Source organism: Rana temporaria, chromosome 5 (genome assembly GCF_905171775.1).
Source record: "Rana temporaria chromosome 5, aRanTem1.1, whole genome shotgun sequence".
NCBI lineage: Eukaryota > Metazoa > Chordata > Amphibia > Anura > Ranidae > Rana > Rana temporaria.
This window is the reverse complement of record NC_053493.1, coordinates 320,099,652-320,119,023: the sequence shown is the minus strand read 5'-3', so window position 1 is coordinate 320,119,023 and position 19,372 is coordinate 320,099,652.

Here is a 19,372-nt window from a genome sequence, read left to right as displayed (position 1 = left end):
AGATGTTATAATAAGATTCAGATTCTATGAAGAGAAAGAAGAAATATGGAAGAAGCTGAGGGGGCAACCCCCGATAGTTTTTGAGGGGGCCGAGCTCCGGATATTCACTGATGTGGCCCCAGAAACCTTGGCGAGGAGATGGATGTTAAAACCACTCCTAAAACAGATGATCGATCTGAATATCAAGTATAACTGGGGATTTCCCGCCTGTCTAATTGGGACAAGAGAGGGAAGATCTGCGACCTTGAGATTCCCCGAGGACTTAAGTGAATTCTGCAGGAAATTGGATATTCGGATCCCTGACTTGCCGGGCTGGGGTTAGGGGGGGGGGAGTTACGAGGGAGGGGGGGGCCGCTTTCTTGAGACCCCCCATCCCTCTCCTTCTCCTACCCATCCGGCTCTGACTTAGGCTAAAATCTGCCTCCTTAGGGTTCCCATCAATGAAGCCCTTCTCCCCCTTTGTTTTGAGAGTTGAGGGGACATACGGTGGACAAAGAGGAAGACGATCGTGACTAGTCCCTTTTTTCAAAGGGATTTAATATACCTGGGGATTCCCTGTTTGCTAAACCGAGAATTGTGAGAGGAGATCTGCAGTGTTAAGAATCCCCGAGGACTTAAATGAGTGCCGAGGGGAACTGGACACTCGGGTTTCCATTCTCTCGGGGTGGGGTGGGGGGGAGGGGGGGCCCTATTCCGAGGCCCCCCCTATCCTCTCCATCTCTCCCCACCCAGCCCTGTCCCTTGGTACATTGTGCCTTGTTAGGACCCCTCTTTTTGTTTCCTAGGTGTGTTGTGCCCCTTTTTCTTTTTTTTTTTTTCTTCTTTTTCCCCCTGTCTGCTACCTGGACCCGAGAGGGCCCTGGGCAGTTATGGGGGAGATGAAATTGAGGTTTGCCCTCTTCCCCCCATATCTAAACGATGGTGGGGGGGGAGGAAAACCCTAAAACCTCACCCAGAGCGATCTGGACCAAGACATGGTAGTTGGTTCAGAGGTCTTTAATAGACCAAACGGGAGGGCGGGAGGAGGGGAGGGGGGAGGGGGGAAGAGGGGGGAGGGACAGAGGGAGGGGGGAAGAAGCCCTGTCTCACCTGGACAATTAGAAGAGAGCGTAAATCATAGAAGGGAAAATTGCAGACCTAGACCTAGTGGAAAAAAAACAAAAACAAAAAAAAAAAAAAAACGAAGATGCCAGTAATTAAATGCATCTCATACAACGTCAAGGGTCTAAACAGCCCATACAAGAGACATAAGGTGCTAAAGGAACTGAAACACTATAGGGCAGATATCGTATTCCTACAAGAGACCCATTTGACAATAGGGTCAAACGTAAGGATGTACTCGCCAGACTTTCCCACTTGGTTTTATGGAGACACCATCTCCAAGAGAGCCAGAGGGGTCGCAATAGGGGTAGCCAAGGGGATTAGGTTTGTGCTTACAGATAGACTAACGGACCCAGAAGGGAGATTCCTCTTTCTGAGAGGAAAATTGGAGGAAGAGGAGTATACTCTGGTAAACGTATATGCACCTAACATCTCCCCGATGAAATACATATTGGGAATTTTAGGGAAATTAAAAGACTTCAGTAGGGGAAAGATAATACTAGGAGGAGATCTAAACTTCTGCATGGATCCGAAAGTGGATAAATCACACCAGACATTAGAAACTCAGGACACACAATTAAGAAAGGCCAAAGCTAGCCTACATAGAAGTCAACTGGTGGATACATGGAGGATTTTTAATCCTAGTCAGCGAGACTATACATTTTATTCCCAGGTGCATGGTAGTTATTCTCGGATCGACCACATCCTTGTTGATCATAGAATGCTGGAGGAGGTGGTCGAGACGAGAATAGAGCCCATGACGATTTCCGACCACGCGCCCATTAGTATATCTATAAAAATCTCAGGCAATCAAAGGCCCTATCAAAGCTGGAGATTAAATGAGGAACTACTGATTGAGGAGAAAAGCCTAACAAGGGTTAAAAAAGAACTAGAAGAATATTTTAAGATCAATGAGACTGAGGAAATAAGCATTCTGCTTAGACACCGGAAGTCCCCTGACCCTCCTTCCCATAAACCATGGCTACACTGTATGGGAGAAACTTTCAGAATGGAGAAATATAATTACCAGCACAGGGTCAGACCCCATAAATTTAATAACTTGTGGGGTTTGTGGCCGGACACACCAGGTTTGAGCCCCGTTGGTGTCTGACAGACTAATAATAGGCGGAGGATAATTTGCTTGTCTAATACTTTTGAATGTAGGACAGCTACTGCCTACATTGAACTATGTGTATTTTGATTGCTTTCAAAATGACAGCAATTGCTCCTTCCTCTTAGTCTTTTATACACATATCATTGTCTTTTATGGACATGACCTATATGATGTAATTTGTAAATATTCATGAAAGTTATAGATATCATCTTGGAAATACTGTGGGCCAGATTCACATAGGAGAGCGGCGGCGTAACGTATCGTAGATCCGTTACACCGCCGCAATTTTTCATTGCAAGTGCCTGATTCACCAAGCACTTGCGTTGAAAACCTACGCCGGCGGCCTCCGGCGCAAGGCGGGCCAATTTAAATGGGCGTGTGCCATTTAAATTAGGCGCGCTCCCGCGCCGGACCTACCGTGCATGCTCCGTTTCCGAACCCCCGTCGTGCATTGCGCGCCATGACGTCATTTTTTTCGAACGGCGACGCGTGTAGCGTAATTCCATATTCCCGGGCGGCTTACGCAAACGACGTCGATTTTTAAATTTCGACGCGGGAACGACGGCCATACTTTAGACAGCAAGACAGCAATATACCCGTACAGACGACCGAACATGTCTGCTGAAACTGGTCCGCGGACCAGTTTCAGCAGACATGTTCGGTCGTCTGTACAGCCGAGCGGACAGGATTCCAGCATACATTTGCCCGCCGGGCCTTTTTCCAGCGGGCAAATATTTCCAAACTTGTTTAGAAACAGCCCGCTGGAATCCTGTCCGTCAGACATGTTCGGTCATCTGTACAGACCTACCGTACATGTCCAAGCGGCTGCCATCCCTCACATGCGTCGAATGACTTTGACGCATGCGTGGAAGCATTGACCTTCCTGCGTCGCGCACGTCGCCGCGTCATCGTCGCTGTCTGTCCGCGCGCATTGCCTCTCATTTCTGTCTGATGGTGTGTACAACCATCAGACAGAAATCTCCGACCGGACATGTCTGATGAAAACGGTCCGGCGGACCGTTTTCAGCGGACTGTCCGGTCGTGTGTACATGGCCTTATATTAAAGGGAAGAGGATTCATATAGGAATTCTCCCCCACACTATAATTTTTTGTTATTATATATATATTTATTTTGTCATTATATATATTTCTTTGTGGATTGGTGACACAATGGGGCAGATTCACGTAGAAATCTGTTACGCTGCGGCGGAGTAACGTATCCCATTTACGTTACACCGCCGCAGGTTTACAGCGTAAGTGCCTGATTCACAAAGCACTTACCTGTAAACTTGCGGCGGCGTAGCGTAAATCCGCTCGGCACAAGCCCGCCTAATTCAAATGGGGCGGGTACCATTTAAATTAGGCGTGTTCCCACGCCAAACGTACTGTGCATGCTCCGTCCCTAACATTTCTCGACGTGCATTGCGCTAAATGACGTCGCAGGGACGTCATTGGTTTCGACATAACGTAAATGGCGTCCAGAGGCATTCACGGATGCCTTACGCAAACAACGTGAAATTAAAAATTTTGACGCGGGAACGACTGCTATACTTAACATTGCTTAGACCACCTAGAGGGCATGCTTAGTTTTACGTGACGCATCTCTATGGAAACGACGTAAATTTAGATCGACGGGCAAAGCAGATGATCGTGAATAGGCGTAACTAGTCATTTGCATATTCTACACCGACTGCAATGGAATCGCCACCTAGCGGCCGGCCTAGAATTGCAGCCTAAGATCCGACGGTGTAACACAGTTACACCTGTCAGATCTTAGGGAGATCTTTGCGTAATCTGATTCTATGAATCAGGCGCATAGATACGACAATCGTATCTCAGAGATACGACGGCGTATCAGGAGATACGCCGTCGTATCTCTTTTGTGAATCTGGCCCAATATTATTTGTGAACAGGGTAGCGTACGCTTTTTTAAATGTAAACAGCACGGTTTAGACACATTAACACGTGCATGATATACTGTATTTGCTGGCGTAAAAGACTACCTTTTACACTTAAAAAAACTGGCCAAAAAGCAGGGGTTGTCTTATACGCCGGGTCAGCTTTGGTTACATACAGTATATACTGCTTAGCCAATCCCGGTGAGTGATTGTATTCAAATGAATACAGAGCTTGCTCAGATTGTAGTAACAACCTCTGCCAATCCGAGCAGGCTACATATAGTAGTCTGCACGGATTGGCTTTGAGAGTCAAAGAGGCGTGGGCTGATGATGTTACAGCCTCTGCCAATCCAAGCAGGCTTTGTATTCAATAATAGAACACATCGCTCACCATGATTGGCTTCAGCTCCAGCAAGAAGAATATGGCTCCAGAAGGAAGAAATATGAAGCGTCGGAAACATCCAAAGGGGGGTTGTCTTATACGGTGAGTACAGGCAAAAAACCTTAAAAAACTGTAAAATTAGGGGGTCGTCTTATACGCCCGGTCGCCTTATACACCCGAAAATACGGTATTTATGTATTTTTGGAAAAAAAATTAAATAAATTTCATATAGATCCATGGTGGATTGTCATTTAATAGTAAAAACTTGTGGAGGAATAGCACAAGGTGATATTTATAGGCGCTAATAACCGTAACTATTGCACATGATCAGGTGGTTGTAGGTCACCCACCAGGGTAGCGCAATCCATATACTATAACAATTGCAATTGCCCTCGAGGCCGCAGACGAAGGAGAATCTTGTCTCCTGGTTCTGCTGGACCTAAGCGCAGCCTTTGACACGGTAGACCACAAACTGTTACTGATGCGACTAGCCAAGGTAGCAGAAGTCGCAGAAGGTGATTTACCATGGTTTTCTTCCTTTTTTGAAAACCGATCACAAACAGTTAAATTGGGTTCTTTCACGTCGGAAAAGCGCACGGTGTCATGTGGAGTCCCCCAAGGATCCCCCCTGTCACCGGTGCTTTTCAACATCTATCTTCGCCCTCTCTTTGATATTATCAGTAGCCAAGAACTACTCTATCACTCTTATGCAGACGATACGCAACTGTATTTTCGCATCTGCAACAAAAAGGATCATCCCAGTTTAGAGAAATGTCTCTCTTTGATAGAAAACTGGATGACAAAGAGTTATCTTAAACTCAACAGTTCAAAAACAGAACTCCTTATGTTTCACGCCAGCCGAAAGAGTCAACTGGCAACAACCTGGACACCCCTGCCCATTCTGGGCCAAATCATCACCCCTAGCTCCAAAGTCAAAAGTCTCGGGGTCATCTTCGACACCTTCATGACAATGGACGCACAAATAGGGTCAGTAGTCAGCGGAGCGCACCATCTGTTGCGCCTACTACGCAGACTTATTCCATTTATCCCCAAAGAAGACGTAGCAGTTGTGGTGGGAACAATCGTGAATTCAAGACTGGACTATGCTAACGCCCTGTACCTCGGACTCCCAAAGTACCAAATCTCCCGTCTGCAAGTCGTTCAGAATACGGCCGCCAGACTGGTGACTGGGAAAAAAAAATGGGAATCAATCTCACCTTCGTTGAGAACCCTTCACTGGCTGCCAGTAAAAGACAGAATTGCATTTAAAGCACTCTGCCTGACACATAAGTGCATCCATGGGAAGGCTCCGCAATATCTTTGCGACAAGATAGAACCTCACAATTCGAATCGCGTTCTGCGATCCACCGACCAAAATCTGGTCAGGGTACCAAAAACCAAATACAAGTCCAAAGGAGAAAGAAGGTTTGCTTTTCAGGGTCCTAGACTATGGAACGCTTTACCAACCAGCATTCGGTTGGAGGAAAACCACCTGACTTTCAGAAGACAGATCAAAACTCTTTTGATGTAATGAGACACGAACAACTAGCGCCCAGAAGCGATTCAGTTCGCATGCGCGGCGCTTTATACATTTTTCATTCATTCATTCACTTTAACTTATCTAATTCTCTCTGGTGATATGGTTTCCTATTTTTCTATGTATTTCACCTCTTCATCATTTTTACCTATACTCTCACTAACCTGACCTTACCCACACACTCATTAGCATCTCATTACCCTATCCTTTACCAAGTATAGGACAGATGACAAAATATATCACATAATATGAGTTCCCAGTCTATTTTACTTTTGTTTTCAGCACTTATGGTCATTCATAACCATTTGCATTTTTTGGAGTTTCCTTCCTTGGAAATCATCCTTGTTGAGTCCCCATCCTCCAAAACCACCTCGGCTACCGCTAGTGATACCCGTAGGGGTTCTCTGATTCATGTTGGCACACTGCCACTGCATAGATACAGACAATAAAGCTATTATATGCTGTTTTTATGCCAAACTATATGTTTTACCTGACCTAATAATCACTTGTATTATGTGAGATGTATTAGTAAGTGGCAAACTGTAATTGCTGTATGTATATCCACTGTATGAATTATATTGGTTTTCTATGTTTACTTATGATTAGCCTCATGCAAATTATCATTAATACCAATAAATTTAAACTGCTTACACCTCCCTGCTTCATTCAAAGTCCCAACCCTTAGGCCCCTTTCACACTGCCGGACCGTTCAGATCCGCCTGTCAGTTTTTTCGGCAGACCTGAACATCCGCTCCATGCTTCTCTATGGAGCATCAGATGTCAGCGGTAACATTTCTGCTGACATTCGATCCAGAATGCTAAAATCAGACGGATGGAGCTACGTCGCCATCCGTCCATGGCAGATCGGATCGGGTGAGATCTGATGAAAATGGACATGCTGTCTATGGGAGACAGCGGCACTCGACAAGCCCCTCCCCGCTCAGTGAGCAGAGAGGGACCTGTCATCCACCGGCTCAGCAGAGATTGACGGAGAGAGATCTCCCGCTGAGCTGGCGGACCACTGCAAGCGGATCCGCCCCGTTTGGAAGGGGCCTAGGACCTCCTGTTTGCGTTAAAATTCACCTAAGATACACTAAGCATGTACAATGTGTTACATTCTCAATGCAAAGAAAATGCATATGTATGAATATACAGCATAGAACAATTAAAGTGTAACTAAACCAAGAACAAAAATTTAAAATATTGCAGCTTACCAGTCTTAGGTGAGGTGACTACATAATTTTTTTGCTTTTTTCCTTATATTTTCACCTGCTGATCCTGACAGTAATATGCTTTTTGTCCTAAGGTGACAGTGCTTACTTGGTGTGCTGTATCTATGGAGGTGCAACATGGTCACCATTGTAATCTTGATTTGGACTACAGAACACATTGCCCTACCATTATAATCATAACATAGGGGAAGGGTGTTCTGTCATCCACAGAGAAGAATTAGCAAGGCTAATATTGTCTGAGATTTAATTTCAGTGTGCAGGAAGTTATGCCGCGTACACACGACCGTTTTTCATAATGAGAAAAAGGCAATTTTTCCATGACATGAAAAACGGTCGTGTGTACGCGGCATTACAAGGACATTGCATTTCTGGCAGAAGCAACAGGTATTTTCAATAACCTGCAGAAAATGTATTAAGCCTGGAAAAAATACACACTTTTCTTAGGTAAAGAAGATCTAATTTGACCCATGTACTAGAAAAACAACAGCCTGATTATAGAAAGTTATAAATATAATAGCAAAAACTGTTTCTTATTCAAACTTTTAATAAATAGTGCCATGCAGATTAAACCGCTGGTGGGAAGTGACCTTTGCACTGTCATCTGGATTGTTTCTAAACATTTCAATACATTTGGTTTCTTAGGGAAATGTATGCATACTGTGTCTGTGTGCTTGTTTTTGTTTTTTCCTTTTGGTATTAGTTTTTTAAGAGCAGTAATTGTACTGATAAAAAGGATACAAATAAATTTAGCTTCCTTCCTTTCCCCAGTATCATCAATCTTATTCTCTATGTTATCTTTAATGCGTACCGCAATCTAAAGAACATACATATTTGTATATATCATGATAAATGACTTAATTTCCAGTTCTCCAATGTGTTTGTATTAACTTTTACTTTTCCCCTGCTTTGTTTATCAGGTCTTAGTGAAGATAAGGTATCCCATTTAAAACTGAATTAATGGAAATATATGAATTCCAGTAAGATTTATTACTTATTTGTGTATTAAGCCCCATTCTTTAGTGAGGTACAAATTATATTGATTACATTTATATAAAGCGTATCAATGGTTGATGTTTATACTGAAATGATCAACTACCTCATGCAGGATTTAACATGGCAGGCACAAAGCAAGACTTACGTACAGTATCTTAAACAATTTTGCAGTAAAAAACCAGTGCGACTGATTCATAAATTTCCCGTGCGAAATACAGCAACATCTCAAACTGTTTAATTCTACTTTTTACAATTTAATAGCATTTGAGACAGCGTGAGTCTAATTCAATTTTGAAAAAAAGTTTTTAGCCATAAAATTTGACTCCATGTGATATGCTATGACTGCTAAGACCTTTACATCTCAGTGTATGCAAATCATCAAGTCACATCATTGCCGTGGTCAAATAGTGACAAAGCGATGAGTGATACCATCTAGGGACAATCAAAAATTGACACCTTAGTGACGAACGAGCCCAACAGTATACTGATCAGATAGACATTAAAATATTTAGTCAGTTACAGATTAAAAGGAGCGGAACTGAGATCACATTTTATTAATGGCACAATGCATTTCCAGAAAATATTATGTTGTGTGTTGTATGCCTAAATGACACAGTGGATGGGTAAGCAGACATTTACAAATGCTCAAATATTTTAAGTAAATCATGCTAGGGAAAAGATTACCATACTTCTTTAGTAAAAGCTCAGTTGGTGAAATTGTCAGGTAACTGCAGTATTTGTATATTCATTTTTTTCAGACATAGTCAGGCGAATCAGGTGGAGTGCATGGTCCATTTCCTGTTCCTTTTTTTTTCAGCAGTGGGCAGTCCCCAATGATACAAAGCTAATAACATGACGATAGCTCTGCTCTGCTTACTTCCTCACTATAAATGATTACAGGTTGCTGTGGTGACACACCAGGTCCATGACATTTTTCACTCATTCAATCTTTCAGATTAAAAGATACGGGGGTCAATCTAGTTGGATGGCTTAGAACATCTATTGGCAGGAGACAGACAAAGCTGCTTCTGTCTTCTGTTTCTGGTAGATTATTGTAGGTCTCCTTGTCAAGCCTCAGCCAGCCTGTTCCCTACAGGGCATGCATGTGCTTGGCTAGGTTAACTAAACCAACTACAGTCTATAGTGCTTGTCCCACATGATGAAAATGTATAGCTGGAGGTGTTGCTAGTGCTGGGCACCCAAGGCATGTGCCCACATATCTAACTGCTCCAGGGTTGCAACTGCCTGACATCTTTTTTCTGGTTTCTGGCCACCTCTGCTGCACCACTACCACTTGTCATGTATCCTAAATAACTGTCCAACCCCCAACCATGTACTGATGGTAGGGCACTACAGGGGCTGCATTATGTGTGAGAGGAGGAGGCAGAGGCCTGTATTCTGTGTCAGGAAAGAGGGCAGAGAGTTTTTAGAGTATATACCAGACCCATTCATGAGTTCCCCCCAAAAATACTCTTATGTGAGCATGCAGCCTGACAGGCCAGGAGGGGGAGGTGAGTTTGTGCATGCCTCCTGAACCATACCAGGCCACATGGCCACATGTCCTAAACATGAGAGGTAACTTGGTAGGTAACTGCCGGGTAAAGCATCTTGCTCCTATGTTGATGAGGACAAGGGCCTCTTTCTCATAACTCTGGCCCGGTGGTTGTGGGGGTGTGAGGGTGGGAGCCTTGTTAGAATGTAATAGCCTCCTTTATCAATAAGGGGGTACTCAGATACCACCTCTCCATCTGAATGAGTCCCTCATGATCCTCTACTAATTCAACTAAATAAGTAAACAGTAAACAAAAACAGATAAAAACACAACACAGTTTTAGGAAAGTTTATTCAAAAAAAGTCCCATGATTTACATCCATCATCAGTCACATCATCCAGTGATGCAGATCCACATCAATCATAATGAGCAATGCTCACCAAAACAAAAACAATTCAGACAGATTCATCTGGTCCAAAGGACCGCTCTCCCAAAAATGACAACTACAAAGGATAACAGCTGATATAAACAATGGGGCGGGGTCTTTGAGATGACATTATTGACCAAATATGGATACAACCATATTAAGACAATGATGTCACAGGGAGCCACAAGCGTGTTCTTCCCTTCCCTTGCTGCATGCTCAGATAAGATATACATTGTACAGTCACACCACTTCACAGGCAGGTTTTATGGAACCCTTCAGGCAAGTTACTTTTGCATGTTAAATAATTCATTATTACATTTCTACTACCTGCCAAAAGGATTTTTTTTCTTTACATTTTTTTTTGGTAAATGTTCCCTATGGCAGTTTTCAACTCAACTCAACTCAAGAGAAACTCTCTCCAGAGCTGTTAGGGCTACAAGATGAAAACAATGTAATTCATTCAAAGTAGCTTAAAGTGTTTCATATCCCAGATGTGTGCCTGTTGTACCATGTACTTGTATGAAAAAGTGTCCAGTTCTCTTTGTATTGCTTCCTTTGTTTGAAATCCCTGATGTTCCTGCCAGCCCTTCTGCTTTCCTATTACAAGCTGGCCACACTAAGCAGGAGGCCAAATGGTGGTCAGTTCTCTAGCTATGCTGGGGAACTCAGTGTGCTCTCCCCCAGTGATCAGACTTATGCTGACACATTCCCCTGCATAGCCTTTCACTGGGAAGCTCAGTGCAATGTTGCTTCTCCTCCCCCTGGGCCAGTGATGGTGAACCCCTGTTTTTAACGCATACTGTTAGTCAGGTTATTTGGTTGTCTGCAAGCTGGTTGGTAAGTAGGCTTGGTTTTTCCTGGGCATTCCCCAGGCCTTTGTTGATATCTGTTTCAGCCTTCCAATCCAGCTTACTGTGATGGCCAGCTATAGATGAGGGTGGTGGACAAGTCTGTTTCACCTGTGGTGTTTGTATTGGTCCAGCAGCGCACCAGCAACTTTGCAGGCACTGTGCTACATGCTGGGTGTTTAGTGTGCTCCTGTACCTTTAAGAAGGGATGGGCTGCCCTTCAGTCCACCTGTCCTCATCTATCCATCAGAATGCATGTGCCTCCACTGTGGGGACACTCATAGTTTAATGTTAGGACCACAGACTCCAGGGTGCCGTGACGTGGCTCTGTGGCTCACGCATACGTTTGCAAATGCGTGCAGACAAAACCCCTGTTTTTAACGCATACTGTTAGACAAGTTATTTTGTTGTCTGCGAGCTGGTCGGTAAGTAGGCTTGGTTTTTCCTGGGCATTCCCCAGGCCTTTGTTGATATTTGAACCTGGGCACCCCAGATGTTTTGGAACTACATTTCCCATGATGCTTATGCACTCTGCAGTGTAGTGGAGCATCATAGCAAATGTGGTTTCAAAACATCTGGGGTGCCAAGGTTCGCCATCACTGCCCTAGGCTCTTATACAGCTGAGAACAGAGAGGACAGAGGGAATCTGATCACTTAACCACTTAAGGACCGCTGCACGACGATATACGTTGGCAGAATGGCACGGCTGGGCACATCAACGTATATGTACGTTGCCCTTTAAGCCCAGCCGTGGTCCGAAGCTCCGTTACCATGACCGCGGGACCCGCGGACCCAATTGCCGCTGGAGTGCCGCGATTGGTCCCCGGAGCTAAAGAACCGGGAGAGCTGTATGTAAACACAGCTTCCCCGTTCTTTACTGTGGCGGCGTCATCGATTGTGTGATCCCTTTTATAGGGGGACACAATTGATGACGTCACACCTACAGCCACACCCCCCTACAGTTGTAAACACACTTCAGGTCACACATAACCCCATCAGCGCCCCCTGTGGTTAACTCCCAAACTGCAACTCTCATTTCCACAGTAAAAAATGCATTTGAAAGGTATTTTTTGCTGTGAAAATGAAAATGGTCCCAAAAATGTGTCAAAATTGTCCGAAGTGTCCGCCATAATGTCGCAGTCACGAAAAAAACCTCTGATCGCCGCCATTAGTAGTAAAAAAAATAGGTAGAAGAATACGTATCGGCCTAAACTGAGGCAAAAAATATTTTTTTATATATTTTTGGGGGATATTTATTATAGCAAATAGTAAAAAATATTGAATTTTTTTCAAAATTGTCACTCTATTTTTGTTCATAGCGCAAAAAATAAAAACCGCAGAGGTGATCAAATACCACCAAAATAAAGCTCTATTTGTGGGAAAAAAAGGACACCAATTTTGTTTGGAAGCCACGTCGCACGACCGCTCAATTGTCAGTTAAAGCGACGCAGTGCCGATTTGCAAAAAGGGGCCTGGTCCTTTAGCTGCATTTTGGTCCGGGGCTTAAGTGGTTAAAAAGGTATTTATAGTGTTTTTTTTATATCTACACACAAATGTTTTGCTTTCCATTTTAATCTGAATAGTTTTTTTTTACAAGGTGAACACAATCACTTTAAGCACTGTCAACATGGTAGATTCGGTGGCTGCTGCAAAATAGTAGGATCCAAGGCTCCAAAAAAATTGTTAAAGTCTTAATAATTAGATTACCATTAGATTACCATTAATTTTGTGTTTGGTTTCAAATTCCAATATATTTAATGACATACCCTCGTCCAGACAGTATGGCCGAACCATGCTAAGGCAGCTTAACCCCCTTGACGGTATCCCCGAGCGTGACTCGGGGTTGGTTTTCAATGATAAGATCGGATGTGCAGCGGCGCGGCTTACCTTTCGCTGGATCCACAGGCAAGTTACTTACCTTGTCCCTGGATCCAGCGATGCCACCCCGCTGTGTGAGCGAGCGGGACCTCCTCGCTCGATTCACAGTCTCCCCGTGTGCCGCCGATCTCCGTTCCCTGCGACGTTACGACGCACGGGGGCGGAGAACGGCGCCAAATTCAAAAAAGTAAACAAACACTTTACATACAGTATACTGTAATCTTATAGATTACAGTACTGTATGTAAAAAATACACACCCCTTGTCCCTAGTGGTCTGCCCAGTGCCCTGCATGTACTTTTATATAATAAAAAATGTTCTTTCTGCCTAAAAACTGTAGATTGTCCAAAAGTGTCCCTTTATGTCAAAAATGGTTTTAGATCAGCTAGAAAACAGCGATAATAAATTGTAATCACTTGCAGAAATGTGCGATAGCGATTTGTGGGGAAATTCGTCATAAAAAAAAAAAAATAATGACAGCGACAATTCTGCAACTGAGCAAATTTCAGTGATTTTGAGTTGATTACATTATTGAATAATTTTTATTATAATTATATTATTATTTGTTATAATTATTTATAATTATTTATTATATTATAATTTATAATTTTGTTTTAAAAAAAAAATCATACCCGGGATGCCTACAAGACTCTTGCTTGGTCAGATTTAAGTGAGTTATTTCTAAAAATTACAGGCCTACAGCATAAAACTCCAAATTTCCTTGCAAAATAATTGTACCGCTTTTGGTACGTAATTCCAGACAGAATCATACCGCCAGGGAGGTTAAAGGATAAGTTTACCTTTGGGAACATGTAACATGTTCAAACCATTTTTAGGATCTCTTTGGCTTTTGCTGTAACATAACATAATAAGTCCAATAATGGATGTTTCCTAATCTGGAACCAGGGGCGTCCCTAGGGGGGGGCCAGAGGGGGCCCTGACCCCCCCAACATCATGCTGTGCCCCACCATGTTTTTTTTTTGTGTGCAATTTTTGTATTTTGCTCCCCGAGAGGGAGAGCGTCCCCAGTCAGCTCTGCGGGGGATTCCTCCCCCTCCCTCTGCTCGCCATCACTGCATAATGCGAGTGCTCACACAACCAGATATTCTAGCCTGGACCGTGTTTAAGTGTGTGCACTGCAGACTGCAGTACACTGTAATCACTGAACTACATTATCTCCATCCCTTCTCTCCCCCCATCTGTCTCCCTCCCCCTCTCCTGTTCTTTCAAAACATTCACAATTTACTTTCACTTTCAGTTAGGCAGATAATATACGGTGCAAATTTCTTTCCTGCATCCACAGATTGCAGGAAAGAAACTTGCATGATTCCCCCATCAACAGACAGTGGTGACAGGGGAATATCCCTCCTGCCCAGCAATTATATTCTCCCGACAAACAGTGATTATTACTAGTGACTATACAGCAACCACTAGTGATAATTATAAGAGAATCTGCTCATTAATGGTTCAAATCTCAGCCAGTTTCTGCTGAACCAGCTGAGATTTAAACTGTCTATGGCTGGTCTTAGCTCTTAGGCAGCCCATACATTGATTAACACTGTGGAGTGTCTGCTTCCTGGCGGGATCGGGCATGTGGGATTTCAATCACACCCGAGCCCATCTCTATTGGTTGTAGACAGTTGAGCTCCCTGCAGGTTGCTTAGCAGCAGTGGACCCTTCTCTGACATGCTGATCGGGATGCAATCCAGGTGATGCTCTCAGTCAAATCCTAGTCATAAATATCAGAGATTTTATTGATCAAAGCCCACACTTTACAGGCATAGAGCCCACATGGCTGCTGATCATACGGTTGATTATATTTATGTGGTTGTACTCTTGATGCTAATAAATACTGTGTTTATTAGATCTGACTGGGAGCATCACCTGGATCACATGCCGATCAGCATGTCAACAGAGAAGGTTATACAGCATTACTGCTGCTAGGTGACCAGCTGGGGGCTTGGCTCTCTATGACCAATAGTGCCAGCCTTCCCCTGCATACACCTATAATGTCACCAGCACTAGGTCCTAATAGACTGCCGCCGCTGCCAAGGAGACAGATGCCAGACCAGCGCTGTAAATAGCAGGGACAGGACAGCTGGGGATCCCCACTGTGGCAGAACACCAGGGCCCGGTGGCAAGACAACCTTTGCAACAATGATAGTTCTCCCACTGCTTTGGACCCTTATATTTTCTTGATGTGCTGGTGACATATCTCTTGTTTTCTGCCACCCTGGGGGGCCCCAGTATAGTAGGAAGGGAGCTCACTGCAGAACATATGAAAGGGCCCATAGTGGGATCGTAGTAAAGGGCCCCAGGATATATATATATATATATATATATATATATATATATATATATATATATATATATATATATATATAATTGCATTTTATAGTTGGCCCCCCTACTTTTGTCCCTGTCCCCCCATGTGCCCCCCCTAAATATGAAAGCTGGAGACGCCACTGTCTGGAACGCATGCAAAACATAAAAACATAAACATATAAAACATACATTTGTAAGAATAAGTTCCAGACTATTCCCTTGAAGAACCCATTTTGAGTCAAGCTATAAGAGCTGAAACATCAGCTGATGCATAATTAATTCAAAGCATACATCTCTTTTTACCATAGCATAAGATTTGAGAAATTAAGTCTTAAATTCCCTTAACAATAGTTTTACAAGTGAGCACACTGGGCTAGATTCAGGTACCTTTTGCGCTTTTTTTACGTAGGCGCAGGGCACCGTTTTTGCCCTGCGCCCACGCAAATTTTCTGCGCTACCCGCGATTCACGGAGCAGCAGCTCCGGAAATTGGGTGTGCGCTCCGGCAAAATGCCCGGCGTAAGCGCGCGCAATTTAAATGATCCGCAGCAATCGTAGAGCGCATACTCCGTCGAGAAACTTTCCCGACGCGCATTGCGGCAAATGACGTCGTAAGGACGTCATTTTCTTCAAAGTGAACGTGAATGGCGTCCAGCGCCATTCACGAATCACTTACGCAAACTACGTAAAATTCAAATTTCGCAACACGGGAACGACGGGTATACGTAACATTGGCTGCCCCTGCTAATAGCAGGGGCAGCCTTACGCGAAAACCGCCGTACGCAAACGACGTAAATAGCGTACGCAGGGCTCGCGTAACGTTGTGAATCGGCGTTAGTATGCAATTTGCATACTATACGCAGAGCACAACGGGAACGCCACCTAGCGGCCATCGCAAGAATGCAGCCTAAGATATGCGGGCATAAGAGCCTTATGCCACGCATATCTTAGGCTGCAGTCGGCGTAACGAGGTTCCTGAATCAGGAGCATTCGTTACGCCGGCGCAAGTAAGCAATTGCGCTGCGTAACTATGGTTACGCAGGCGCAATTGCTCTCTGAATCTGGGCCACTGTTTCTTTCGGAATCAAGGAGCACTTCTAGCAGCCCAACATAGGTCAGTCCTTTAATTGTATGGATCATTAGAAAGATCAACTGTGCGGGGGTTATGGACTCTTGAAATGTCTCATTCCAATAGAAGCACAATTTCAGCATTATTGTTCAATGGATCATGTAATGTGCATGATGTTTTAATGTAGGATTCCTCTCTGTCATTAGGTATACTACACCCAATAAACATAGGAAGATAAACTCCTAATTCCCTTTATGTCTAAAATAATGATTTCCTCAACAAGAGCAATTCTACCTGTGGTTTCACTGTGCTAGCACATGTGCAAAGTGGAGAACAACGTTCTTCCTTTACATTAATTGTGTCAAAGAACTCTACAGTGTCAAACAAATGATTGCTTTGGTAGTCTAAAACAGCATGCATCTTAACAATTTTCTCTGTTTGCCCCCAAGGAAACACTCTCACCAGGCTTTTTATCATCAAACTAAAAATCATTTATGACGTAGTTTACTATATTTAGATATAATCATTGGTGGTGACTGTTCATGGCTCTCTCTGCCATGACCTGACAAGTGTGTAAAGCCTCGTACACACGACCGAGGAACTCGACGGGTGAAACACATCGTTTTCCTCGTCCAGTTCCTTGTTAGGCTGTCGAGGAAACCGACAAGGCAAGTTTCTCCATTCCCGTCGAGAAAATAGAGAACATGCTCTATTTTTGGCTCGTCGAGTTTCTCGAAAGTTTCCTCGACGAAAATGTACACACGACCGGTCAGCGAAACTCGGTCGTGTGTACGAGGCCTAAGATCTTTGGTGGATGTAGAATCTTATTTATAGGGGCCTCATTGAAAGGCTGATACATGCATATCAATGTAGAATTTTCAGCATTTAACTATAGCCTTGTAGTCTCTGACAAAGTGCCCTGCAGATGTGCAACATCTAAAGTAAATGTAAAGAAACGCCTTGCAATATTCAAAGGGCTTTTCTTTAAATGTACAACAGTTTCTAAGAGGATTTGGTTTGTCATGAAACAGTAGACAGACAGTAAAAGTTGTGTCATACGCGATACGCCTTTCTTCACTGGCAGCTGAAAAGATAGAAAGGAGACTTGATGTTTCTTCAAAAACCCTGACCCACTGTTGTCCATTTCTCCTGGATGCTAAAAGGAATTTTTCTATAATCATGTTAACAGGGGAAAGTTGATTTGCTAAAGGCAAAGGCAACTTGGAAGTGCACGGCACGGCAAGTGTACTGCAAGTGCAGTTGCTCTAGATCTGAGGGGAAGCTCTGCTGATTTCTATTATCCAATCATGTGCATGAAAAAACGTTTTTTTTGTTTTTCCTTGCATGTGATTGAGTATTCATTGTGAAGTGAAGCTTTACCTAATTCATTAAGATCTGAAGCCAATGCACTTGCAGTGCACAGTATATTTGCCTTTAGTAAATCAATCCCATTGAGTGCAACATGGCGAATGGTGACCGTGCCACACTGTCCCGACAGTGGGAAGGGCTTAAAGGGCATAGTTAAATAGAAACAAATTATACTCAGTTCTTCTACCTACAAATGTATACTATAAAGAGAAATTGAGGTTGATTTACTGAAGGCAAATATATTGTGCACTGTAAATTCACTTTAAGTGCATTTGCTCTAGATCTGAGGGGGAGCTCTAAAATGATCGGAAGCTCTGGTGGTTTCTATTATTCGCTTATGTACAAACAAAAAAAAATTTTTTTTTTCCTTGTGTGTTAAAGGGGTTGTAAAGGAATTTTTTTTTTCATAATAAGCATCCTTTACCTGCAGACATTCCTCTTTTCACTTCCTCATTGTTCGTTATTTGCTCAAAAGTTGCTCTATTTCTTCTCTGTTCTGTTCACTTCCTGCTTGTCTGATTGTAACTCGCCCCCATGAAGGGAGGCTTTACTGCGGTGGTCAGTAACGTGCTCACCCCCTCCTGGGAACTACATCTGTGCGGCAGGACGCTCTATACGTGTTAGAGACTTTAAGGAAGTGTGAATTACTGGGCGTGACACAATGCATACTGGGAAATGTAGTTCTTACATGAAAGAGTGCCGCAAACCAGGAAGTGAATGAGAGAACAGAAACTAAAACGCCGGACATGATATAGATGAAGGAATTTAATAGGTATTTACTCATTTTTTAACAGAATCATTACACTATTCTGTCTACCTTGCAGACATTAATTTTAGGCAAAAAAACGTTTTCCTACAACTCCTTTATGTATTATTTGCAAAGTGAAGTTTTACCTCATTTGGAAAAAGAAAAGAATTGCGCTAAAACCTCATAAACAATGTGCATATAAAAATCAGTGAAGATAAATAATATGACAATTAACAAAATAAACAGTCCTCATATGTTAAAGAAAAAAAAGAACCGTTGATTGTTTTTCAGAAAGTAGAAGTCCATGAGTCACGTGATATAGTAAAAAACATGTAGTGACAAAACTAGTCCTCATAAATAAAAGCTGGATAACTTTAAAAAAAGAGGGCTCATGAATCAAATGTTCAAAAAAGTAAAAAAAAATATATCTGTAACCAAAAAAAGAAAAAAAGAAAAAAGAAGAAAAGCAGATCCTCCTCCACCCATGTGAGAAAGTCCTAAATGGTGTAGTCATATATGGTATCGATGATAGGTGACAGTCCAACCAATAGAAGCCTCCACTGAAAGAGCACACAGATCTGCTTACCAGATCCTGATGGTCCCTTAATTACAGGGGACCCCAGGTCGCATGTATGATAACACAAACTGCTGGGCTTAACAGGATACGGACAGCCTGGTATGGGTAATTTCCTCATTCCAATCATCCAATGATGGTAACCACTCCTAACACTAAACAATGAGTTTCCCCACGATATACTGTTTACTAAGCTGTGGAGCTTGCGGTAAACAGTATATTTGCCTTTAGTAAATGAACCCCATAGTGCCAGTTCTTGCTACTTCTTCTAGTTCCCAGAGGTGTCCCGAATCTATCACAACCCTGAGGCCTCGTACACACGACCGGATCTGTCCGTTGGTATTTATCCGCGGATCAGTTCCAGCAGACAAATCCGGTCTTGTGCACG